Raw genomic sequence first — 24,781 nt, 5'->3', positions numbered from 1 at the left:
AGGTGAGAACAAGGCTGGCCGTGGTTGTGGTGTTGACCTCCACTGCTCAGTAGAGTACAGCTGTCTTGTTCCAGTGGAAAGTCACAGCGTGACAGCTACCATGTGCTCAGTGTCTGACTGTGAAAATACAGCACGTTTGTGTGTGCGTGCGTGCAGTGACGATGGTATCGCAGCGTGTTAAGGGCAGAAAATGAAACGGCTGCAGGTCCCTGCACAGCAAAACCCTCCTCCAGCATCTGCAAAAATCCCTCCCTATCTCACCTGAAGGAGCACCAGGAGCCTGGATGTATTTTTCCTCATGTTTATTTTAAAGAGACGGCTCATGTAACACTCAGGGCAGCCTTCAAATATAAATAACCTGTACAGCACGTATCCATGTTACCGAGGAATAAATTACACTTCTGGGTTCCCCCTCCCTGGCTTCCCTTTGATGTTATTGCCGTGGATACATATATACGTATACGTGCACTTTACACATAACACGGGAACCTCACCCGACAGCCCTGTGCGGAGAACACCAGGACGTCCCCCCACTTCGCCGAGCGGGAAGGGCAAACCCCCTCACCTCACCCATTTTTCAGCCCTTATCTGCCGAAGAGAAAACCAAACGCGCCGAACGACTCGCTGCCGGGGAGCGCGGCCTCGCCGCCAGCCCGGGGGGGGGGAGCACGCTGCCCCCCGTGACACAAGAGCACACGAGGCCGACGACGCCCCGTGGGCCCCGGCGCAGGCGGGTGCGTGACCGCCGGCTCTTCCCCCCCCACGCGGGGCGAGACGCGGCGGGTGCCTGCGTGGGCGCCCTCCACGCTGGGCCGGGCCTGTCCAGCCCCGCGGCGGCGGCTCCCTCGGCCTGTCCTATGTATATTTATATACATTAAGCGCCTATCACCATATTGATGGGCCTGTCCCGGCGGAAAGGCGCGGGGGGGGGGGGAGGATCGCGGCGGATCGCGGCGGCGGCCCTCACCTGCGACGGGGCGGGGCGGGGCGGGGCGGCGGGGGGGAGGGAGCGAGCGCGGCACCGCCCCCCCCCGCCCCGCGCTCCGCCGCCGCCGTCTCCCCCGCGCCGCCGCCGCCGCTGCCGCCGCCGCGCCTCCAAGATGACCGGGCAGCGGCGGGGAGGCTGCCGCAGCCCGCTGGTAGGTAGCGGCCCCGGGGGAGCGGGGCGGGTCCCGGGCACCGGGGGGGGGGGGGGTACTGAGCGGAGCGGGGGGCCCCGGCGCGGCCCTTCCCGGGGGTTTACAGCAAGTGGCGGCGGGGGTGGGGGGGGCTCCTGCCTTTCCCTTTCCCGGGAGCCGGTGCCCGGTGGCGGCTCCCCTCCACCCCCGTTCCGGTTTCCCGGCTGCAAAGTGGGTTTGCGAACCCGCCCCGGCATCTTCCGCCGCTCGGTGGGGAGACCGGGGGTGGGGGGGCAGCCCCTTTCTCCGCTTCCCCACCCCCCCCTCCCTTTCCGCGGGGGGCAGCGAGGCACCCCGCGTCCTTCCCGGCCCTTTCTCTTGGCTGGGAACCGTCCCGCTGGGAAGCAGCGATGTATGTACCCGGCTGGCCGGCGGGAGAGGGGACTGGCTTGCCTTCCCGCGCCATATCGGCTCTCCCCGCCAGCCGGTTTAATGACCCAGCAGCTCCCCCCCCCCCGCCCCGATGTCCCCAGGTACAGCGTGTCGCATCCTTTCTGCCTCTGAGCCCGGTGGCTACGTCTTAAATCCCTGCGTGTTTTGGTTCCAGGCTCCCGCTGCTGTCGGCAGGGAGCTCGGTGCGGAGCCGCTGCCTTCCGACTGCTCCCGTTTTCCTTCCTTGCAGTGTGGCATGGCTTTAGTCGCGATAAAGTTTAGTTAAATGGAAGTTAAAAGGTAACGGGTTCTCCCGAGACGGGCGTCTTCAGGAATCATGCAGGCTTCGTGCAGAGCAAGAGGGAAGAAATGGGCATGTGTAATGTATCTACTGCTGCGAACCCCTCCGTCGCACTGAGAGGCTGGGCAGTATTTCTTGGGATATTGCTCTGGCATTTTATTGCCTGTGTCCTTAGAGATATTATTGCTAGTCTTGAAGCGGAGCGTGTTTTTCTCGCACTGAGAATCTGTTGAGCTGTTAGAAAATGCGCCTGAGTGACACGCGAGAGCTGAATTTCCTCGTCCTCACGCTTTATTTATGTGTCTTGCCTCCAAAAACATATCAACCGCATATTTTATTCCTCTAATGTGCACAGCTAAAGATGGTTGTAACGTAGCTCGGGCAGCAAAGGGCCGTTCTGCTGAACGGGTTGTGGAGTTTCTGGAGAGGGCAAATGGCTCTTGTTGCTCCATAATTTCCTCAAGTCTTGACACGCCGGGGTGTTAATGGCTCCGGCTCTGCCTGCCCTGCCTGGCTTTCGCCCAGGCCTCCTCGCACTCTCGAGCGAGCCCTGAAACCTCGACTGAGCCTTTGTTGTTGGAAGGCGGCTTCAAGGAGACCGGCTCTGCTTGAGGAGCTGCTGCAGCCAGACTGAAGCTGGCAGCCGGCGCTTGCCGGAGCACTGCATGTCGTGCTGGGGCATTGCTGGCTCCTGGGCAGCATCGGCTCAGTGGCCGGGTCACCACCGGGCAGCGTCCGGCAAAGCCGGGAAGCGCCGTCAACCCATCACGCTGCGTGCATGGGGTTGATTGGGGGCTTGAGCTGCTCCGTGACCCTTATAATAAGATCAGTGGTGCCTGCCCTTCCTTATCTCCCCCTGCTCCGGCGAGGCGGTGGTGCGCAGCGGCACTCGGTGTGTGCCGGAGGGGGGCCGTGGCGGAGCTGCCCGCAGAGGGCTGGGTGGCAGGCTGCCGGCAGAGCCCTCCGGCTTCTGCAGGTGCCGTGGGCTCTGCGCTGTGGTTGTCGCTGCTGCGTTTCACCTGGTAGGAGCACGCTCGGAAGTCCTCGCTTGGCTCTTGCCCCTAACAAAGGGTTAATAAAATTAGCCACTAAACGGGAGGAAGGGAGGCTGGTTGTGGTGGTTTGCCTGCCCCGGGCAGCGGTGTTGGAATGCTCTTGCACCCAAGAGGGTATTCCTTGAGGACGCTCCTGGGAAAAGACAGCGAGTGGGGTAGAAACAGGAGGAGGAAGAATGAATGTCAGCGGCAGAAGCAGTTGCATCGATTCAGGCAGGTGATGTTATTGCTACAGAGCCCTGGGTGTGCCGGCTGCTTCACAAGCGATTAGAGACAGGTCCGTGCCCTGCGGAGCCTTTTGCGGCATCGGGTGAAAGTAGTGTGTGCGTACAGCCGGGGTCCCGAGAGTTGCGCTGCCTGTTTTGTAAACGTTGCCGTAGAAAAAGAAATTAAGCTGCAGTGGGTGATAAATTCCCTCCCTTGAAGAGTGTGCTTGCAGGCGGGCTGCGCTCCAGTGGCCTCGTTGGCACAGGCACAGCTTGGGGGGGTGATGTGCTAGCAGTTTGTACATCGTTGCATATATATACGTGTTTGTAAGCAGGGTGGGATCATCCTTGAGACCATGTGAGATTGATAAATGACCTATTTTTAAAATCAGGATTGTCTTGTCTCTCGATCATCTCCTCTAGGGGATGGGGAGGCATGTTTCCAAACCTGCACTTGGGTTTTTCATCCTGGCTCCCCCGGACTATGGCTCTGAGTGGGTTTCTGTGCAGGCAGTGGTTGGGGCCACTGGACTGTCTGAAGTAGAGGGTGGGGGGGCTTGAGCCTGTTATCTCTCGGGGCAGCTCCTGACTTCTGGGAGTCGTCACATCTCGGAGGCCGGTCGCTGGAGAGACTGTGGCTCTCGGACGTCCCATTGGAGACGCTGGAACCAGAACTTTCTCTGCAGGCTGCACAGCTGGTTCTTTAAATGAAGCTAGTAAGCGGTGTGATTATTTTGTACCTCTGGAGGGAGTTAACTGCTTCCGATAACATACCCATCTTCACTCGCTTGAAATCTCTCTCAGGCTGGTGCTCCCCTCTTCGGGGCGAGCTAGCAGAGTATTTCAGGAGGGTTTGTGGCTGCAGAGGATGCATCCTCCTCAGGAGGGACAAACAGCCTTGGGGGGGGGGGGTGTTTGGGTCAGGGTCTGGTCTCCTTGCCAGGGCTTGAACCTATGCTGCTGCTTTTGCTTGTTTTTGATGTTCTTCCCCTGGAAAACGAGTGCATGTTGCAGCTTAATGAGCGCCTGGCTTTACCGTCATCTTTTGCGAATGAGCAACTCCGTCAGCCTCTCTGATTAACGAGAGGACGCGGCGGGGAAGCCGATGACTGGCCTCCCTCGGCTGCCTCTTCCAGCGCGATCGCTTGCCGGTGCAGAGCCCGGGGTCCCGAAAATGCCAGGGCAGGGAGGTCACCGGCGAGGAGAATGGGGCATCTGTGCGCCGCTGAAAGCTGCCTTGTGCCGTGCGAGGGCGGCGCGGCCCTGACCGCGGCTGCCGGCGAGGCTCTGGCAGCCCGAGCGGCGCTGGGGAGGGAGCGTCTCGCCCCTCGGATCCTGTGCCGCCTTCCTGTTTTCTTATGTGCAGCCGCTAGAAAACGTCGCGTTAGCTCTTTTTGCTGGCGGCCCGGGACCTGCCTCTCGCCCGCTGGGTGCGGAGAGGGGGACGGTGCTGAGCCCCGAGCCCGCGGCTCGCTTGCGTCGTCCTTGGAGGTGACGCGGGGGCTTTGCGGGGTGGAGGCGGCGGGGCCCAGCCAGCATCGGTGAGATGTGCAGCTCTTGGTGGCTTCGGCATCTGCCCTCCCCCCCTGTTCCTCACCCCGGCCCCGAGCAGGCTGGGGAGCACGGCCGGCGGCAGAATAGCTGCTTTTGTGCCTCTGGACACGCTGGCCTTTCTCAGGAAATAGCTTATTGTGTTCGCTGGCAGCACCAGGCTCCGTCATTGCCTCCGCTCGCTGCCTCCGCTCTGTCCCTGCGCGTGGGCTGCCCTCGGCCCTGCCCGCTGCGGGCAGTGCCATGCCCTGGGTCCAAGCGGGTCCTGCGTCCGGGAGGCAGCGGCTAGGACAGGGACATCCTTGCCCTGGCTCAGCTGGGGCTCCTGACTTGCTGCTGGGGGGAGGAAGGCAGCCCCCCCCACCCCCCCCCAGCAATGCCCACCAGCACAGCAGGGAGAGGAGTGGGGACAGGGCTCGGTGACGAAAAGCTTGGCGTGCCCAGCTGCCCCTCGCCCGTTGGGTTGAAGCTCTTTGCCCCGCACAGCCTGGCCGTGCTGCGCCCCTTTGCTCTGTGCTGGGTAACAGCCTGCCCCGCGGGGCTGGGGTGCGCCCGGACCTGGCGCAGGGTCTCGGGGTGGGGGGTCAGGCATGCCTGCGTGTGAGTTTGGACCTCTTTTTTTTTTTTTTTTTTTTTGTCTTCTCTCCGTGCCCTCTTTCAGCTCCGTGGTGCCGGTCTGCCTTCGTGCAGCTCGCTTGTCCCCACGTCACCGGCTGGGCTTGGCTTCCTCCCCGAGCAGACAAACCTGACATGCCTCCGGGCGTCGGAAGGGCAGGGGACATCCCTCTGCCGCCCCTTTCCCCTGCTCCTCTCTTGCCTTTGGAGTCCTCCTCGCAGCCAGGCTCAAGCTGTCGTCCCTCTCGTGTCCCCCCCCACCCCTGGCAATGTCCCCCTTTCCCTCCCCCCGTGATGTCCCCTCCTTCTGCGCAGGGGTGTTTGTAGGGGACATGGGCTGTCCCAGTGTCCCCCAGTGCCACGCCAGCGGCCGCTGCCAGAGCCCAGGACCAGGCAGGGGATGCTGCACCACTGCAGGTGCCATCGCTTCCCCCCCCATCACCCAGGTGCATGGGAAAAGCCTGGCATGGTCCGCAGCTCCAAGGCTGCTCCCTGCCTCGGCCAGGGCTGCCCTGGGACAGTCCAGGCACGTTTTGGGCTGTGCTGAACCGGAGGAGTCTTTTAAACTGAAGTGGAAATGGCTTGCGGGATTCGGAGGGTGTTTCCCGACGAAAACCGTGTTTATTATTTAAAACTGTGCCGGCTGGGATGCGTCCAAGCAGAGGAGCGTGCTCGGTAGCCTGCTGCAAGCAACCTGGCCTGATACGCGGACGCCTGCTCTTCCCCGGCTGGGTGGTGGCAGCTGGTTTTCCTTCCTTCTGGGCATTTCCCGCGGGATTTCCGCGCTTGGAAAGGAAGAGGGTGCAGATGGGATCTGGTTCGAATGCAGTTGTCAGCCAGGGTGCCCTGTGGATGATCAGGGGGGACACTTGCTCTTACCTGTGCAGATTAGAAGTGATGCCGGATTTTTTGTTCTCAAAATTTAAGAGTAGAGAGACTAAATAGAAAGGGGGTTGTTGTGTGGGGGTATTTTGGTTGTTTTTTGGGGGGTTGGGTTTTTTTTTTTACGGATGTTGCAGAGTTGGATGCTGCAAGCTCTCAGGTCTCAAAACTGTGTGTTTTATATGTCTCACTATCTGGACTCTCTACCTGAGAGGGAAAAGGAAAACCCAGTAGCTTGTGAAAAGCCAACTTGAGAAATAATAGGAAACCTGCTATGTCAGTGAGAAACTGAGGGCAAATCCAAGAGATACTTTTTGCAGGCCACGCAAGAAAACATTTAGCAGGTCCGTGTGCCAGCTCTGCACATGAGTGACTTGGCATACGTCAGGAGTCCCAAGGCTTTGCCTCCTTTCTGTGGCGTGGCTTGGGATCCCTAAGTGGAAGGGGCTCTGTGCCTCTGCAGAGTATTATTACTATTGTTTATAACTGGAATTTGTGTCTGAGAGGGAAATGAATTGCTAGGTCTGTTTGTTTATTCCTCATTTTGCAGACACAGGAGCTAGACCACATTGGGGTAATGGCCTAGAAATTAAATTTCATTTTAATACGCAAACCCAATTTTGAGTTGGTTGACCGAAGGGGAAAAAAATTAACTTCAGACAGCAGGCAGAGGTCTGAAGTAGGATTCAAGCACAGCGTAATAAGTGTAAGCTGGCTGAAGATCTATATGGGAGTAAAGAGGAGATGCGTACATGCAGAGCCCTCTGAAATGCAGCTGTGCAGCATCCTTCGGCAGCAAGTCAGAGATGACGTCGAATAAATTAGCTTTTTGCTTTTTCAAAGAGGCACGGAGCGAGTTAAATGTGTTTCACGGACAATCATCAGAAGAACCCCACTGAATCTGGTTGTGTAACTGGGCTGATTAAAATTAGGCAGGGTAAGGCCATCTAATTATGCTCGCGTACCCGAAGCAGGGGGTGGGCTGGGGCGGCCGTGCAGCACTGGCATTTGAGCATCCTGGCGCGAGGCTGTGAGCAGCTGCTCGGGTTCGCTGCCCCGGCTGGATGTCCGGGGAGGGAGGGAGGAATTTGGAGGGGCTTCTTTGAGCTGCAGAGTGACCTGGCTTAACGCTTGGTTAAGGAGCAGGCTGGGCTTTTTGCTGGATGCTGCGCTGGCTCAGGCTGCCGCCCCCGGCGCCCGCTGTCGGGTGCTGATGCTGAGCACCCCCGTGAAGCCCCACCATGATGCTGTGTGATGGTGGCACTGGTGGCTGCTGTGCTTGCGGTCGTGCTGCCTGGGATGCTGCACCCACCCTGGGGCTTTGCTTTGCCCAGCCAGGGTGCCCAGGGCTCCGGCGTGTGCGTGGGACCCACTGTCCGCCTGTCTTGCTCAGCAGCTTCTCCCCAGCGGTGGCTGTAAGCAGATGCTTTGGGAGAGAGGGAATGGGGCAAGCAAGGGTGGCAGGGGTCTGCAGTCCCCATGCAGGGGGGACAGGACAGGCAGAGGAGCTTCCGTCCCTCCCGTAAGTGCTCCAAAGCCCGGAGCTGGACCTGCTGCCGTGCAAGGAAGCAGATGCGGATCCAGGCTTCAGAAGTCCTGCACAAGGGGATTTATCCTGGTCGGACCTGCCCTTGAGCCAGTACCCGCTGGGTGATCACTGCCCTGGTACTCTGGCTTTGGATGGGGTGTCTGCACCTCTTCTTACTTCTTGCATTCAGCTGAAATCTCATGCAAGAAAACGCCCTTTTTTTTTTTTTTTTTTTTTCCCCACTGTGGGATCGGTCAAACGCTGGCACAGGCTGCCCGGGAGAGGCTGTGGAGTCTCCATCCACGGAGGTATTAAAAACCCAATCGGCCATGGTCCTGGGCAGCCTGCTCCAGGTGACCCTGCGGGAGCAGGGGTTGGTCTCCATCCCCAGAGGTCCCTGCGGACCTCAGCATTTCTGTGACTTACCCGGTTTCTCTCCCGAGAGTCCCTGGGAGCGTGGTGGGCCCGGTGGCAGAGCGCGGTGCCCCGTGGTCCCGGGGAGGAGGGATGCAGTGGATTCAGCTCGCCTTGCAACAGAGAAGTTTGGGAGAGCTGATGGCCGTGTGCTGTCATCTCATAGGCTTTAGTGGCGGGAGACCTGTGTGAGCCTGTTAGTCTGTGTGGTTATTCTGTGTGATGTCTCTGCTTGGAGTGATTTGCTTGGACCACGAGGAGCCCAGACGCGAAGGGAAGGGCCTGCTGCCATGCTATTAAAAGGGAATTTAATGTTGGGGGCTGCAGTCTGGAGGGGATGTGCATCAGAGGGGGAGCGAGGCACCGGCGGGTGTGCTCCCAGCAAAGGAGGGATAGTCAGTTACCCTCCATTTTAGGGACAGCACTGCTGGGAGCCCCCTCCTCCGGGGTGAGGAAGGAGGGGACGAGCTGTCCCCGCGAGCCCAGCACGTGCGAGCGTGGGGCTGTTCGTTAGCAATGTAGTCGGAAGAACGGTTGTTGAAATACAGAGAGGAAGGTGAGATGATGCCTCAGGTCCAGAGGTCACCCAAACCGTCGGGTTTATGGCTGGGGAGGGAAGAGATGGAAGGAAATAATAAACCCCTTCAGGGCTGGGATGCTGCTGAGGGAAGGGGCCCTGGGGGGTGTGGGTGGTCCTATGGGTGACGTGCTGGGTGTCAGCGCTGGGCAGACATCAGACGTTCCTGCTTTGCAGCCTGCCTCCTAGGCCAGAGGAGAGAAAAACCTCTTCCAGGCAGTTACAGGTGAGCTGAGCAAGGAAAGCATCCTGCATTTAGGAATGATTTTAATCTTTTAGCCCAGTGCCCGTAAGGGCAGCGGTGGCGTCTAGACGAGTCGTTCTGCATGGTCAGTCTAGCTCTGCTGCCTGCTCAGCTCCCCCAGAATAGCTGGGGAATTCAGATGAGAAGCAAGGCATGGATTTTCAATGGTGTGCATGACGAATTGCTGGAAGAAGAGAGGTGTTTGATGCTCCAGAAATGTGCTCCGCCGGGGTCCAAAGGCATCCGGGCAATGGGGGAAGTGCCAAGGCAAACCTGAGCTGGGGGCAAAATGCCTCTGTTATGTGTGTGATCAGGCTGTTCGAGGGGCCTTTTGGCCTTGAAACTGCAGGTCTCGAGGTCACCCAAGGGTTTCTGCCACCTGGGAACAAGCCTTCTGCTGGCTGCGACGATGTGGTGCCCCCCCCCCCCCCCCCCCCCCCCAGGACAGCCCCAGCTCAGCACCAATGTGCCCGCAGGGACGGCGGCGCGGGTGTCCCTGGGGCACAGGACCTGCCAGCGTTGGAGCTGCGGCTCGTGCAAAGCCCAGCACGGCTGCCCGGCCCTGCCGAGGGTCGCCCGTGGGTTGCACCCGAAGTGGGGCAGAAGAGCTGCGCTGCCTTTTCCCAGTTCCTCCTGTCTGTTTTGGATGGTGGGATGCTCCAGGCGCAGGGGTGGGATGCACCCCGTGCAGAAGAAATCCAGAAACTCTGAGTTGTTGCAGGAATATATTGGCTCAGGCCATGTAAAGACATTTTGTTTATCTTAAAGCATCCAATGTGTTCTTAAAGCTGGCACTCGGGAGCCGCTGGAGTTCCTCTGGAGCAGCCTGCACGCACATCGGCTGTCTCCTGAACCCTGTCTGTAAACATGGCAGGCTCGTTTAGGCAGCGCTTGTGTTGCCAAGGTCTTCTCTGTTGATTGCTTTGCTTTTGTGCTTGTGTTGTCGTCTTGTTGCTGTAAGCGGCTCCCCCAGAGCTGAACAGTTTGTACAGGGGTTGGAGCACAGAGCAAGGATTCCGACCGGCTCTGAAACTCTGCTTGCAAGATCCTGAGCTGCAGCACAGTGCTGGAGAATGAGCCAAACTCAATTGCATTTGTTTAGCAAATTCGCCCTGATTTCTTCTGGCTTGCGCTTTGCATCACGGTATATTTGTGGCATGCTGGGACCTGGCCTCGGCTCCCTCCGCCGATGCCTCTGTCGGCCTGCGTTGCTTTTTTCCCCTCCCAGAAATGTGCTCTGATTTTTTTATGTTTTTTTTTTTTTTGCTTGGAGGTTTTCCCTGGCTGTGGGTGGCTCCATCTCTTGCTCCCTGGTGCTGGAGATGTTTGTGTGCCTGTAGGAAGGAGGAACAGGCTGGGCTTTGTCTTGCAGGAGGGTGGTAGGTGCCGAGCTGCATGACTCGGGGCCTTTTCTATGATGAGCAATCCTGGCCATAATCATCACCTTGCTTGGTGCGTTCCTTCTGCTCCGTGGCTGGTGGGTGGGAGATGTCCTCTGGGATCTCTGCTGGCCCCACGACCATGCCTGAGTTCTCCTGAGCCCCTGCTTTTCTGTGCTTTGCCTCTCAAGCTTGCTTTCCTCCTGGGAAATCTCCTGTTTCTTCATCGGTGAGGGCTGGCCTCTCCCAGAGACAGGCTCCTCTTCTTTATCCTCTCTGGCATTTTTCTTCTCAGCCCCTGAATCCCAACTTGATGCTTCCTGGCTTCCCTGTTCTTCCTCGAAATCGTGGTCCTTCCCTCCACTGCCTGAAGCATCTGCCTCACCGCCCCAGTTCCGTACTGCCCTATCCCATCTCCCTGCCCTCCGCTGCTCTCCCTCCCTCCCTCCCTGGCACCCACAGCTGCCTTGGATAAATGCTCTGCAGCCGTTTCGTGGTCGGACCAGGAGATTTCTTCCTTATGCCCTGCTAGAGATGCTCTCTCCTGTTCATTGCTCGCAGAATAGGATTATTTCCGCTCTTCTTGTGTCTCTTCCCTCCTCTCCTGGCACCTCCGCTCCCATTTCCCCACCGCCATGTCCTTGCTCTCCCTTATCTCTTTTCAAGCCTGTTGCAGTTGCTCTCCCTGTTGCTGGTGGCTCCCGGGCTGGGTTTCCCCATCCTTTCTCCTTCCAAGCCCCTGCTGCCCTCCTGACACGGAGGGCCTCCCGATTGCTCGTGCCGTGCCAGGGCCGCATCCTGCACCGTGCCCTATGTATGCTTCCCGCTCTGCTGTTCCCCCTCTCCCGTCCCCAGCCTGGGCATGACTCCTGAGCTCTGCTGTGCTCGCCTCTCGCCCTGACCCGCTGCACGCTGAAGCAAGCACCTGGGAGGCTGCGTGCGTGGGCAGAGCTCGCCGGGCACGGGGTCTGCAGGGTGGCAGCAAGTCCCTGCGTGTTCACATGGGGAGCACGGAGTGCAAAGCTGGGGTGCCAAGCTCTGCTGCTAAGGAGGAGGTTGCTAAATCTTCTTGCACGCCCTTGCTGGCTTACTCCTGGGCACTGGTGCCACCCGAGCGAAGCACAGGGATGCTGCGGCTTCTGCTTTTGGTATCCGAGGCACCTGCCCGGACTCACAGCGTTTGGGCTGCCGGTGTGCCGGCCGCAAGAATCTGCGTATAGTGCGAAACTTCATTTCCGAGAAGAATATTGTGCTGGTCTTTGACTTTGTTATGCTCTGAAAGGAGGGAGCCCAGCTCCTGGTTGTCATCAGAGGATGCTTTTCTGGGCACTGGCTGGTGTTGCCTTCCTGGCCCCCTGTCTCCATGTGTCACACATTTGCATTTATCTGGCATGAAATATTTCAGCCTTTTTTCATCCCTTTTACCTGATTCCTGAAGTCCTTTAGCAGCGCTTCATTTCATGAATAATCGTCAAGCAGCGTTATCGCCCTCCTTGTCGGGAGGTGATTCGGGCTGGTCTGCGGGTGGCCGTTAGTGGCAGGGTGATGTGCGTCACCGATCTGGTGTCTCCTCAAAGCGCAGGGTGGTGATGGCCTCTGCCAGGCCGGGGCTGCCACGGGAGAGGATCCAGCTCCCACACTGGCCCTGATGTCCTCGCTGCGTGTGGGGATGACAGTGGGCAGGAGAGGGGGCTCGGGCTCCTCCCCACTGCCTGAAAAGCTGCTCAAGGCTCCAGCCCTTCGCTGAGAAAGACCACACTCTGGGCATGCCAGGCTGAATTGATTTATATATATATTTGTTTGTTTGTTTTTTAAACTCTTTCACTCCTGCCAATACTTTCTTAAGCCTCTGGCCACTGGTGCAGTCCCTGTGTGACCTGCAAAGTGCTGTGCTCCCTTTAGCATCCTCGGGATTTGCGTGCATTTATTCTTCACCAGCCATGAGCTTTGCCGTCCGTCTGCGGAGACGCAGCGGGCTTCCCACGGAGAATCAAGGCAGCCAGATGCTCTCGGAGACGAAGGTGCCTCTGCATGTAAAACCCCGTCTCCAGCGAGCCTCTTGCAGGGTCTGTGATTATTACAAATGCAAAATACAGAGCGTTTTCTTTTTCTTTCAGATCACTAAAAGAACACTTCAGTGTTATATAGCAGGTATTGTCTGTGCTGTGCCTCTTGTCGCTAAAAGCCGTCCTCTGCCTCCCTCCGGCAGCCCGCAGGCAGGGAGGGAGCGGGGATGGCAGGAAGAAATTACCTTTGTAGTTACCTGCTTCATCTCATGAATTGCATCTAAGGAGAGCTGAAAGGGATGGCAGGGAGATCTGTTGCCTGTGCACGCTGGCAAAATTATCTCGGTTGCCCCTTGGAGCAGGGAGGAGGGCTCTGGGTGATGCAGCGTGGCGGAGCCATGCTGGCTGGGGAGCATGGGCTGCTGTGCCGGGGACGATGGAGGCAACCGGTGCAGTCATAATCCTCCAGGAAATAGGTTGGGATTGTGTAATTACTCAGTGTGCTCTGGGATGCAGCCTGCGCTGGGCTTCGGAACGGCGGGTTCAGGGGTTGTGCCCTGGTCTTTCGCCACAATCTGATCTGTTAGATGACTTGGTGAGCTGCTTGTTTCTAACCTGGCTGTGTGCGCTCAGGACCTGCCTTGCTTGCTCGGTGTTTAATCCTCATCCTGGCACAGCCGTGGGATGCAGCGGATGGTGTCCTGCAGCAGCGTAGCCTTACTGGTGTCCTGCTGATAGCCTGGCTTTGATCAGAAAACTTCTCCTCGGTGGCAGGGCTGCTCCTGGAGGATGCTGAGTGTTGCATTGCTGGTAGAGCATCCTGTGATGTGCCACAAAGCATGAGGGACCACCACTGTGGGTGTTCGGTGGCATCCAGAGCAGAGGGTGGGACATGGGGGCAGGCAGTGGCTCGGCCATACCAGTCCTCTCTGCATGCTGGAGCGCCCTTGCTCTTGCTGTAGAGCACGAGCTCCCCTGCATTGATAAATGCCCAGGGTGTTTTGGGCAGCACCGAGGGGTTTGTGTAAGTGGCTGGAAGCACGTTGCTGCTGCCTGAGCTGGTCGTACCGTGCCCGTGCACCCCCCTGTCCTGTAACGCTGAGCCGTCCCTGCTGCCTGGGCTGGATCTTGCCTGGATGCAGGGTGCAAATCTTTCCAAGCCAGTGCTGTGGGCTGGGTGATAAAACCCAGCCGAGTCGGAGTTGCAGAACGCAGAGCTTCGCACTTGCAGGTGGGTGGGCATCACACAGTGGCGATAGCAGCAACAAGCTGAAAATATCCAGCTCCTAACAAAGCCAGCACCGCTTGCTTTCCAGTGTTCAGTGGTTTGGGGGATGCAGGAGCTACAAACCTGCCAGCGGATCTGTGCCGCCACGGCAGGGTGCATGCAGTGCCCGCTGCTGCGCCTCCGGTAGATGCAGTAGCAGGGTGCTTGGGCAGGGGCTGGCTGCTGGGCTCCCTGGGCACCTTGCTGTGAGCCCCGGGCTGAGGGCTCCAAGCGTGGCAGCGAAGCAGTGCAAATACAATTGCAAAATAATCTCAGTGTTAGGTGGAATACGGCTGGGGGAAAGCTGAGCCAGTTGAATTGGTGCTTTTTTTTTCTTTGAGATGAAGGGTAGAAGTGCTTACGTGCAGAAGAGATTGAGGGATGCAGGGCCCTCTCCAAAGGGATGCTAATGGTTGTGAGTCACCTCGGAGCGCAGGAACACATTTCATCTTGAAAGGCTTCAAGTGACCTGTTTAATGCGCTGGCAAAACGTCCAGGGAGCGCTGACGTCCCTCTGTCATTCTGCACTGGGAGCGCTGGGAGGAGGCCTGGGGAATGTGGCTCACAGAGCACTCCCAAGGGTCCGCTGTAGGAAAACGGTTTAAAAAAATTGCCGTGATTTGAAAACAAGCTTTGATTTGTCCCTCTCTGAAATGAAGAGGTGGTAACTGTAGCAGCAGAGGATCCCCGACACCCTCTGGCCCGGCTGCGGAGGGAGGAGTGGGGTCTGCAACTGGGTTGCACCCTTCCTGCAGGAGCCCTGCAGCAATGTGGGAGCTTTCCTCTGAGTTTGCCTGTGGCTGGTCCGGTACGGCATCGCTGGCTGTGCCATGCTGGAAGCAAAGCATTCCAGCCCAGGCTGGGGCACGGGTGCAAACTCCGTCCCCAAACCTGCGCTGGGACCCTGGGCGTGTGGGTGCCCACAGCCCCCGGGCGTGAGCCCAGGCGGTGCCTGGAGCTGCTTATGCTGGGAAGAACGTGTCTCCAAAATGCATGCCTTGTGCGCCAGCCTCCTTTTGCAAGGGGAAGCCTGAAACAGCGAAGCTGCGGGCCGATCCCTCGGCTCCAGTGGCGTGTTGCTTCCCTCCTTTTAAATAGTTTGTGTCTTTTAGCCGAGGCCCGTGGGCCAAGTTACGCCAGTCTGGGCGCCTCTTCCTGAATGTGGCGGGGGGGGAGGGTGTGAAAGTCCAAAATATCTGCTACCTGCATTGTTTCTGCATTGGGGATTAACACTAATTACTCCCCCATTGTCTTCAGTTCCTGCAGGAAGCCTTGTTTATCTTACCCGCTTCACCAGGAATGCAACCCCAAGGAGCCTGTGCAGATATATTTAAACTTGCACAAAGCAGTACAATAGCCTTTGAATTTCCCGACTCCGTGGCATCCGTTGCAAGTGCTGCCGTCGCATTTAGTGGTTTTGGGGTTTGGAGGCTGGAGCGGGCGCTTGGCTGGGGCAGCCCGGCGAGGCGCTGGGGCAGCGGCTGGCTCTGGGCTGACTTGCACAACCTCCAGTTAGCAGCGCGTGAGGTTGGGATCTCTGCAGGGAGGTTGGAATAGCCGTTTTCCTGCTGCCAGCGCCGAGCAACAAAATGGGACTGAAGCGACGTCGTCTGCAGCTTGCTTTTTCGTGGGCTCGCGGGGCTGACGCAGCGCCGCAGCACGCGTGCTCTTCAGAGCACTGTCTGAGCTGCCGTCTGGGGACACACCGTAGGCCTTAGCAGGCTGAGAGGTTGATGGAAACCTTGGTCCGGCCAGCACCTCCCGGCCATTTCGGAGCCGTGCCTTGCTTGCATGGCCCTGTTCCAGTTTTCTCCCTTCCCCTGCGGGGCTGCCTGGTGCCGCTCTGCAGCGTGGGTCAGGGAGCGTGGCGGGGGGATGCCAAGCACCGGGCTGGCACAATCGGGCTCTGCGCCTTCGCTGGGATGGGGCCGTACTGTACAGGAGGAACCCCTCCTTTGGTTGAGGATCTGTCTTCATTCTGTCCCCCAATAAATGTCTCTTCAGTAGCAGCCTTGATGTTTGCACAGCACGAGGGTCCCTGGGGAGCACCGGTGACGGGCCGGCTCCTTGCTGTGCCACGCTCGCATTGCGGCAGCACCGGTACCTTCCCAGGTTTGGGTCTGTCTCTTCTCCTGGCTCTTTCCTGCATTGGACTTTGCTGTGAGCCCAACCTCGCCTTCACTGCCTTGCTTCGTTTCTCAGCACCTCTTTAAACCCTGCTCCCCCGTGGGTGAGCAGCACCGGTGTCCTGCGTTGAGATTGGGTGGCCCAGTAGGAAACACTGGAGCGGGGATAACCCTGGTGTGGCTCAGAGGGTGCAGTCCCTGAAGGATGCTCATCCTCCAGTACGGCACCGGGGCTGCAAACACTGGAGCAGGCTGCTGCTTTTCCAGCCTCCGGAAAGACTGAGAGGTTCACCCTCGAAATACGCTTCTCCTCGGCCACCCTGCTGCTCCAAGGTCAGTGGGGGATTTACGCGCAGCCGCCTGCGCTGCCTCGCCTTGCTTCTGGTTTAGTGAAGGAGCCGAGCTTTCACGGTTGGTGCAGGTAGAAAGTGGGGTGCTGGGCGGTGGTGTGGGGGGCTCTGCTTGCTCTGTAGGGCCCTGGCGGTGCCTGATGTGGTGCTATGTCCGTCAGGTCTTTGCCTGCAGCAGCTCTTCGCAGGGCTGGATGCCTCTTTGCAGGGCTGGATGCCCCTCTGTGCAGCATCCATCTGGGGGATAAAACCCATGACTTGCTCTTGAGCCCAAAAGGTTATTATAAAGCACCAGCTGCTGCTGCACTGCATTTGCAGCCATGCCATGCCCTCCCCTCGTCCTTGCAGGGTCAGGGGCCTCTGGCTGCTTGCAGGGACGTTGCTGGGCTGGAGCTGCATTGCAGGCAGTGGCTGAGGAAGAGGGGAAGGATGCAGAGCCGCGGGGTGCTCTTGGAGAAAGGCTTTGGATCAAAAAGCTGCTGCGATGTGTGGTCTGGCAGGAGCCAGCCGGGCGCAGGTCTTTTTTCGGGAGCTGCTGGTGCTGACACGAGTGCTGTGTTTCGCTCGCCTGCCTTACAGCAGCGGCTGACCGTGCTGAGCAGCGGAGGAGAAGCCGTTAGACCAGGGTGGCAGGAGAGCAAATAACTGCAGGAGAGGTGAAGGAGGGAGGGAGGTGGCGAGACCTGGGGCCGAGGAGGGGTTTGGTGGGCAGGGGAAGGGGGATTTGCAGAGGGATGGCAGGGCTGCCGGCGCCAGGGCCGCGGGAGCGGTGGACGTGCCGGTTTGGTGGCGTGCCAAGTCCCCAGCTGCTTTCCTCAGTGACCGGGCTGGAAGTGGCTTGCTCGCATCTGCGCCGGTCTTGGGAAGGTGGGGCTGCTCCCGCTGCCACTGCAGCCTTCCGACCCACACGCCTGCAGATGTCCCGGGCTCCGGCACCGCGGGCTGGGGCTGCCCAGTATCGCTGTGACCCCCGGCTGCAGGGCTGTGGTGGCAGCTGCTGGCAGAGGGGCAGGGGCCGCTGGGTTTTGGCAGTGCCAGGCAGAAACGCGTGGCTGGGGAGGCTGGGACGGACGGACGGACACGGCACGGTGCGTGGAGAGGAGGTCTGCGATGGGCTGTTGCCTGCAGGAGGGTGAGCCTGGCTGCTGCAGTCCCTGGTTTTACTAATTGCTGGAGCGCAGAGGGCCCTGGGGAGCTGTGGTGTTCGATAGGAATCAAAAGCAACTGTGCTGCGCTCCGGGGACCTGCCGAATCGGAGGGGAGCGGAGAGATGCCCTGCACCTTTTTGTGTCCTGTCAACCCCCAGGCCACCGAAGGAGGTGGCAGGGGAAGGTTTCCACGCCATGTCTGTGTGAATGGCCCCTTAAGGCTCCCGGAGCGTGAAGTGCACCGTTGCTGCGTGGGGTTTCTTTCAACCGCTCCAGCTGCTGAGGAATCCGTATGGTGTGATTCTCGCGTGCACCGCTGCAAGAGCTGGTGAGCAAATTGCAGGAAATCTCTCCCCGATCTGCCTTGCATGTCATAAACTCCAAACAGTGGATCCCCCGGGTGCCTTTGGTGGGCACACGCTGGGCTGAGGTCCCGTGGGAGCGCTCAGGGAGCTGTCGCCTCACGGAGCAGGGCAGAGCGCAGCGCCTCGTGCATGCCGCTGAGCCGGGCACCGTTTGTAGGAAAGAGGTAGAATCTTCCCTTTGACCAGGATGTAACTGGAGAAAAAACAGACGAGCTTTGGTTGGTGCTTGCCTCTCTGATGTCTTAGAGGTGAATAAGGTCTCTCCCTGGTGGAGACCTCATGGGCTTTGGCCAGAGCATCCGTGCCCTGTGCGGGTACCCTAAGACAAGCCCCTCGGAGCTGCTTCTGCTCCCTGGTGAGCTCATCCGAAATGTGAGCGGTGCTGGGCTCTGCATGGTGAAGCATTCAGCTCCATCTGCGGAGGGCTGTCGTGGATGCTGGTGGGTTTGGGGTGCTTTCAAGATCTCCACAAAATCCGAACAATGTGCTGCAAGGCTGGCACCTGATACCGGGGAATGAGGAACACAGCTTGGTGATGGCTTGTATTCTTGTGCAGTCACGACCGACTTAACAACAACACAACCTTTGTGCTTCGTCCTGCACTGCAATCCTGTCGGGCTAGACAAATACAACATTAGCAGCTGATGGTTTAACGTTAGGCCAAAAAAACCCCAATTGTCATGAGCCCTTCCTGCATCATACTTTCCGGCCCGCGGGAGTGTGGCTCTTCATTTCACACCGGGCGAATCAGAGGCGGCTGCAGATGGGAAGGTTTCATTGCATCGCCAGAACAAATAGCCTAATCAATTGATTCCTGCACAGCTGTAAAAGTATTATTAGCCATTTAAAACGATGGGAAACGTTCAGCTCTGGTGCTGGCAGGAGGGGAAGGATGGCAGGGCGTGCTGGGCGTGGAAGGTGCTGAGCTGGGGGCAGCGTATTTGGGGGAGTATTGGGGAGAGCCTGCCAGGGCGAAGGCCTTGTGTGTTTAGGAACTACAGAAATCCCTAGGGGGTGGTGGGGGCTCGTGGAGCTGCTTGACAAACAGAGAGGTGTTATCAGGAAGAAAAGAGAGAGAAGTGGGGGGTGGAAAATGCAGCACCCCAAAACAGAGCAGCTCAAGGGGCAGCCCGGGGGCTGCTGCAGCGGGGATGGGAGCTGCGGCCGGTGGGATGTGCTGGACCAGTGATGCTGTCCGGGGGGGCTGGAGCACCCTGGCTTGGGGCAGTGCCTGCGTGTCGGCTACCAAGGCTTGTGCAGAGTTTACACGTTGGGAATAATCCCCTTTCTAGGATGGGGGCGGGGGGGAACCCAACCAAAACTAGTTGTGCAAGGGCAGAGGTGTTTAAGGGGCACCCCACCAGCCGTGCGGGGGCACGGAGCACGTGGCGGGAGCCCTTCCCAGCCCTGGGAGCTCCGCTCCGTCACTGGAGCCTGGCGGGAGAAGTTCAGGAGAAAGAGGATGTTGTGATGAAGCAAACAGTTTCATCTCATCAGTCAAGTCAACGCAGGCAGCGATGAAGATGAAATTCCCCAGGGGAATAAGGTGCTGTGCAAACGGAGAAATTAAAGAGCAACAAATCACCAGCGACCGGTGGGCTCCAGCCAGCTCTTCTGAAGGAATTTAACAGTGAAGCGGCTGAACTGCCAGCAAAAAGTAATCTCTCATTAAAAGCAACTGCTGCATGGCAGCGCAGCCTCTTCTACTCTGTCCTTAATTTAAAGAGGTACAAGAACAACTGTGGGAATTACAGAGCAGCCAGCTTTATTTTAGCACCAAGCAAATTGGCTGAGAAAATAATTAAAGCTCATGTGGAAATGCCTGCGCTTCAGTGTGATAGATTAAGGACAACAACGTATGGCTTTTAAACAGGAAATCCAGGGGTTTTTTTTTCTTCTTTTTTTCAGTATTGCGATAAGGTGATTGAGGAGAGCAGTTGGGAGATGAATTATTTGGATTTTCAGAAAGCCTCAGACAAATTCGCTGAGTTATTAAGGAAACTGTTAAGGCAGGAGCTGTGGGAGGAAAGGCCAAATTCTGTTCGATGTCTTCAGATTTACTGGGAGGAAAAAGCAAGCGAAGTGGCACGTGCTGCAGCAACGGCCTGGCCGAAGGATGCTCTTCACCATCTGGGGCTTTAAGCTTGAAATTTCGTGTTAAATATGCATAGCAGCTCCACACGCACCAGCGTATCAAGGCTGCAAGTCAAGCACAGAAAAATTAGGTAACGCTGGGTCTAAATTGGCTGGATGAGCCTGATTGCCTCCCCTCTCTCTCTCCCTCGAGTATCTTCATTAGGAAGGAAGCTGTTGCTAATTACATGGTCAGGGGCTGTTTTTCCTTGTAGGACCCCCGTTTCTCTTGGGACAGACCAGTCCCAAGGGCAAATTCAGGGCAGTTCATTGGGAAGGGTGATGTTTGCAGGAGCCCGGTGTCGTCGGCAGGGCCGGGGGGAGCCCCTCTCCCCCGTCAAAGCGGGGAGCGGGTCCCTGCGGCTGCGGGGGGGTCCCGCTCAGCCGGAGCGGGGGCTGCGCTGGGCAGCCTGGGCTCTTCGGGGATGGGACGTGGCTGCTGGATGGGTTTTTTATTTTTCCCTGAACAGCGATCCAATTTCGAGCTAATTCTCCCGAGGACAACAAAAAGCACACAGACAACTGCTGCCCAGATTTTATATCCTGCTGTCGTGGAGCCAATTAAAGAAAGGGTTGCCACATTTTTTTTTTCTTTTTTTAATGTACGGGTGGAGCAACATAGCTTTTTTTAAGCCTCATTCTTGGAAGTGGCTGAGCAATTTGGGCTGAAGTTTTTCGGGGGGGCAAGAAAAAAAAAAAGCGGGGGGGGAAGAAGAAAAAAAAAAAATCACACTTGGTGTGGAAAATATCAACCTGAAGAGTTAGCATTTGCCTAAGCAGGTCCAGAGAGGGGAGGTGGTTTGCAGTGTGGGGCTCTGAAAGGCTGCCAAAGCCCTGCTGGGTTTTGGTGCTGGGGGAGACCAGGAGGAATTTCAGGTGGACTTAGCAAACGTTGGTAAATGTGGGGGCTGGCAGAGATTGGGAAGGTGTGCTGGAGGGGAAAATGTGACCTGCAGATGTATGTTACTGGGTTTTAAATTCTCTGTAACCATTTAGGAAAGTGGGTGCTGCTGTGACCAGCTTGGCAAAGGCTGATGCTCGCCGTGCACCAGGCACATTGACCTGTCACCACCAAACGGCAGCGAAGCTGAACGCTGGATGGGACTGGGTTTTTTAGCCTGATAAACCATCCGCAGTTCTACAATAATTACACGCTGATGCCTGGAGAGCACTGAGAATTGCATCCTGAATAAATCAAACCCATGACTCGCGGGGCTTGGGAAGAGCTGCGGCACTCCTTGCGCCATGTGTCTGGCCGTGGGCAGGGGCAGGAGGACCAGCTTCAAGATGTAGTTGTGGCTAAGCCCAAGAAATTAAAAGAAATTGCAGCTGTTGGTTTTAAACACAGATACAATGCGTCGTATTGATTTTTGGTATCCGAACTCCATGGCAGAGGGCTTGCATGGCGTGGATGTGTGAGCAAGGGCTTTCTTGCACCAGGGGCCAAGGGGAAACCACAAGCAGAAGGAGCAGGGGGAATTTTGGGCTGCCTGAAGATGGTCAGAGGGATCAAGGGGAGTTTTGGGCTGGCTGACCGTGGCCTTAGGTGACGTACACCGGGATGTCCCCTCCCAGGTATAGATGGGGTGATGTGAGCAGCATCTCCTGCTGTTTCTCTCTCTCCTCCCTTCTTTCCTTGGTGGCAAACCAAGGCATCGCTCATGACGAACCTTTGAGCTCGAGGTAGCAATGAAGCATGTTTGGCTTTGATCTTGTAAAAATAGTAATTTGTGAGAGGCAGTAGGGCAACCTTTGTACCAAATGACCCTTAGTATAATTTGCTAAGGATCTCCCGTGCACCCCTGGGGCTTGCCACGCTCGTGCTGCTCCGAGTCAGTACGTGGGTTTTAGAGCCCGTCAAAAAGCCGGGCTCAAAGTAAAAGCACCAGTCACTCTGTGTCCCAGTGGAGCTGACGGCTGGCTTTGCCACTGGCTCCGCAGCACCCACAGCATCGCTTTGCTCGCCCCGGTGCTTGCTGCCTTCCCCCTTCCCTTCCGGCTCTGCCCTTCTTTCTTTGGCAGTCATTGATTTATTTTTTTATTAATTTTTTTTTTTCTCTCTTTCCCTTGGGTTTTGCACAGAGCTCAAATTAACACAGCCGGTTCTGTTCCTCAGTGTCAGCAACAACTTGTCATTGGGGGTCGTGTTTATCCCACGAGCGGGAGGCGCTCGGTCTCGACTGACGCGCCGGTACGTGTGCGTGCCCGGCAGAGCAGCATCTGCCGATGGTGTCGGAGGATTGTGGAGTCTGGGGGTGTTCACACCAAGTACTGCTGATGAGGTTTGTCCCTTTGGGAGGAGGAGGGATGGGGTGCAAGTGCCATTCCCTGCTGCTGGGCTGGCACAGGGGCTCTGGGTAGCACCCAGCGGGCTCCCACCACTCTGAGCGGTGGCCCTGGCGAGGATGCAGGGGCCGCAGCCCTGCGCATCTCTCCTGTGTTTGTCCTCTCCGTGAGTTGTGTCTCTCTCCCTGCCTGTCAGCTGGGAAGTGAAAGCAGGGAGGCGTGGAGCAGCACGTGGGGATGTGTGACACCCGTGGGTGTGCGCGCACCCGCAGCACGGGGCAGGGGGGCCGGTCGCAGTGATGCAGGTGGGTGCTTTGCCCGCATCTCACCTGCTGCACAGACTGCAGACCTTCAGCAGCACGGGTGCCCGCCAGCCAACGGGCACCCACCTAAAGCCGCTCCTCGCTGCCGTTGTGCCGAGCAAAGGCACCCTGCACGTGTGCTGGAAGGACGCTGCGTGCCTCCGTGCGTTACGCAATGGGAGAAATCCCACCCAGGCGTTTCCACGGCAAAAATGTTTGGTTTTATGTTACTGCTTTGTTAAACTGCTGCTTCTTGTAGTCACAGCCCGGCCCAGCTGCCGGCTGCCAGGAGTTTCCCCCGGGGCTGGCGCGAGCATGGCCGGGGCCGGCTGACCCTTGGGCACAAGTGACACGGGGCTGTTTGTAAACCGTGTTAATATTTTATAACTCTCATATTTAGGGAGTTAATGACTCTAAACAAAGCAGATTTTAATCTAATCAGCTATTCCTCGTGCCACATCAATCCTGGACATCAAAGTGAACATCAAAGTGAGAGGCATGAAAGGCTTCGAAGGCAGCGCCAACTGCTTCGCCCAGGTGCATCTCTGAGCGAGCTTCCTCGTCCCTGCTTCTGCTCTAGCCTGGTTTTTGAGGCTCCTCTCAGTTATCTTGGATCTAAAGGATGTTGTCCCAGCAAGGAAAACAAGATTAACATAAGAACGGCCCTCAGGAACAAAGCAAAAGGCTGTTTAACCTTTTTGCATCGTTTTGCCTCGGATGGCAGTGAAGCCGGGCGCTTCAAAGGCAGGCGGGAGCTCCCGGTAGCGTGCTCCATGGGAGACTGGCCCGGCGATGAGCAGCTCTCGCACTGCCCTGCAGAGGCTATTGGGGAGCTTCTCGCACCAATCCTTATTTTTAAATTCTTTTCCCGGTGTTGGTCAGATTCTGAAACAAATCCCGTTCTTGTCCTTCCTTTTTTTTTTTTCTTTGTGTTTTGCTGGCCAGAGAGAATCCGTGGATGAATCGGGGAGGTGAGAGGTGCTGTGCTCCCAGTACTGGGGTTGTACGTGCAGCCAGGAGTGTCGGGCTCTTACGGCGAGGCAGCTGCTCTACCTGGAGCGTCCCGGCAAAGCAAGGGACCAGCCCTGATTCAAAGGCAGTTTGTAAGGTTTTAAAGCATGAGTGCCCAAAAGAAAGTGCCAGGGAGCTGCCCGTGGCTGCAGTGATGGTGATGGGGGGTGTTATGGCTGTGCAACAGGAGCCCCCTCATCCTGCCAGGCTTGGAGCACGGCGGGGAGCCCGGCAGATCCGGCTTGCGGCAGGGGACGGCTGCTGCAGAGTGTGCAAGAGCTCCCGGGCAGGCGGCCAGGAGCGTTTCCTCCCCGCCGCTTTCCCATGGCTGAGATGGGCTCCGAGGCTTGAGAAAAGCACCGGGGGCCGCAGAGAGGAAGCTGTTGGGAGCCTTCGCGCTCCTCAGCTTTTCTGGACGCAGCTGCTTCTCCACTGTCTCTCTTGGGGGGGGGGGGGGGAATATTTTAAACAATATCTGTGTGTATATATGTGCAAGGCTGCGTTTGGGCAGGCCTTGATAAGGTTGCTGCAGCATTAACATATCTAAATATCCAGTTGCTCAATTTTAGAAGCCCCTAGAGCTGGTGCAGGGAAGAGCTCAAGACCTCCTCCAGGCACTTGCAAATCCTATTTCAGGCAATTAGGAAGCGATGGTGCGATAGGCAGGGACCGGTGCAGGCAGGTCCCGGCAGGGCTCCTGGGTGATTTGCCATTTGCAGGCGCTGGAAGCAGCCGTCCGCCCGGGGCGGGCAGGCAGAGTCCCCCTGCCATGGTTGGGGACGACTGCCAGCACCGCTTACAGGTGAGGCTGGAGCCGGCCCCGGAGCACGCCGTGAGCGCTGGGATCGCTCGAGGCTTTGAAGCCGCTTGGCAGGAGGAGGTGGATCGGAAAATACTTGCAAAAGGTGGGACCGCTCCTGCCTCGCCGGGTCCCGGGCTGCTGAGCCGCAGGCGCTGGCTGGCCCCGCTGCCATCTCCCCTGCCCACCCAGGGGGACTTCTTGGGGCTTTCTGCAGCCAGACCCTCTCCTGCTTCTGCTGGTTCATCCCATCCACACTTAGATTACAACCCCTTTTGACAGTGTTTTTCCTCTTCTCCCCAAACGGGAGCCCATGCACTCTGCCAAGGTGTTTCTGGAGTGGAAGCTGGGGGTGGAAACTTGGCTGGGCTGGGCACCGTGTTGCTTTTTTTATCTGGTCCGCTCCTGCAGCAGCGCCGAGGTGAGGGGGTTCCTGCCGGGCTGTGACAGAACGAGGCTTTCCCCGCGCCTGTGATACGGGGGTGGGTATCACAGTGGGCATCGCTCGGAGCCTGGGGCTGGAGGAGACCTGGAGGCACCGTGTGTGCGCTGGGTGTCGGGCACGGTCCGGAGCACGGGTGAGAAAGGAGAGGCTGAAGCCCATCCCGTGTCGCTGCGTGCCTTCGGCTGCCTCCCTTTGCTTTGGGGTGCCGTGGGGTAGGGCTGGGAAGGCTGCGGCGTGGCAG

General features: G+C 57.9%; 1 protein-coding gene across 1 annotated transcript in view; it reads left to right on the top strand.

The window, feature by feature from the left end:
* The first annotated feature begins 1,102 nt into the window (after window positions 1-1,102).
* Window positions 1,103-24,781, top strand: part of MID2 (midline 2) — a 113,704-nt gene continuing 90,025 nt past the window's right edge. The window contains exon 1 of the mRNA XM_050901660.1: window positions 1,103-1,139. The gene's annotated coding sequence lies outside the window, so the exon portion shown is untranslated. The remainder of the gene's footprint in view (window positions 1,140-24,781) is intronic.

Source organism: Gymnogyps californianus, chromosome 9 (genome assembly GCF_018139145.2).
Source record: "Gymnogyps californianus isolate 813 chromosome 9, ASM1813914v2, whole genome shotgun sequence".
Taxonomy (NCBI): domain Eukaryota; kingdom Metazoa; phylum Chordata; class Aves; order Accipitriformes; family Cathartidae; genus Gymnogyps; species Gymnogyps californianus.
Note: the sequence above shows the minus strand (reverse complement) of the source record. Positions and strands in the feature narration are given on the sequence as shown.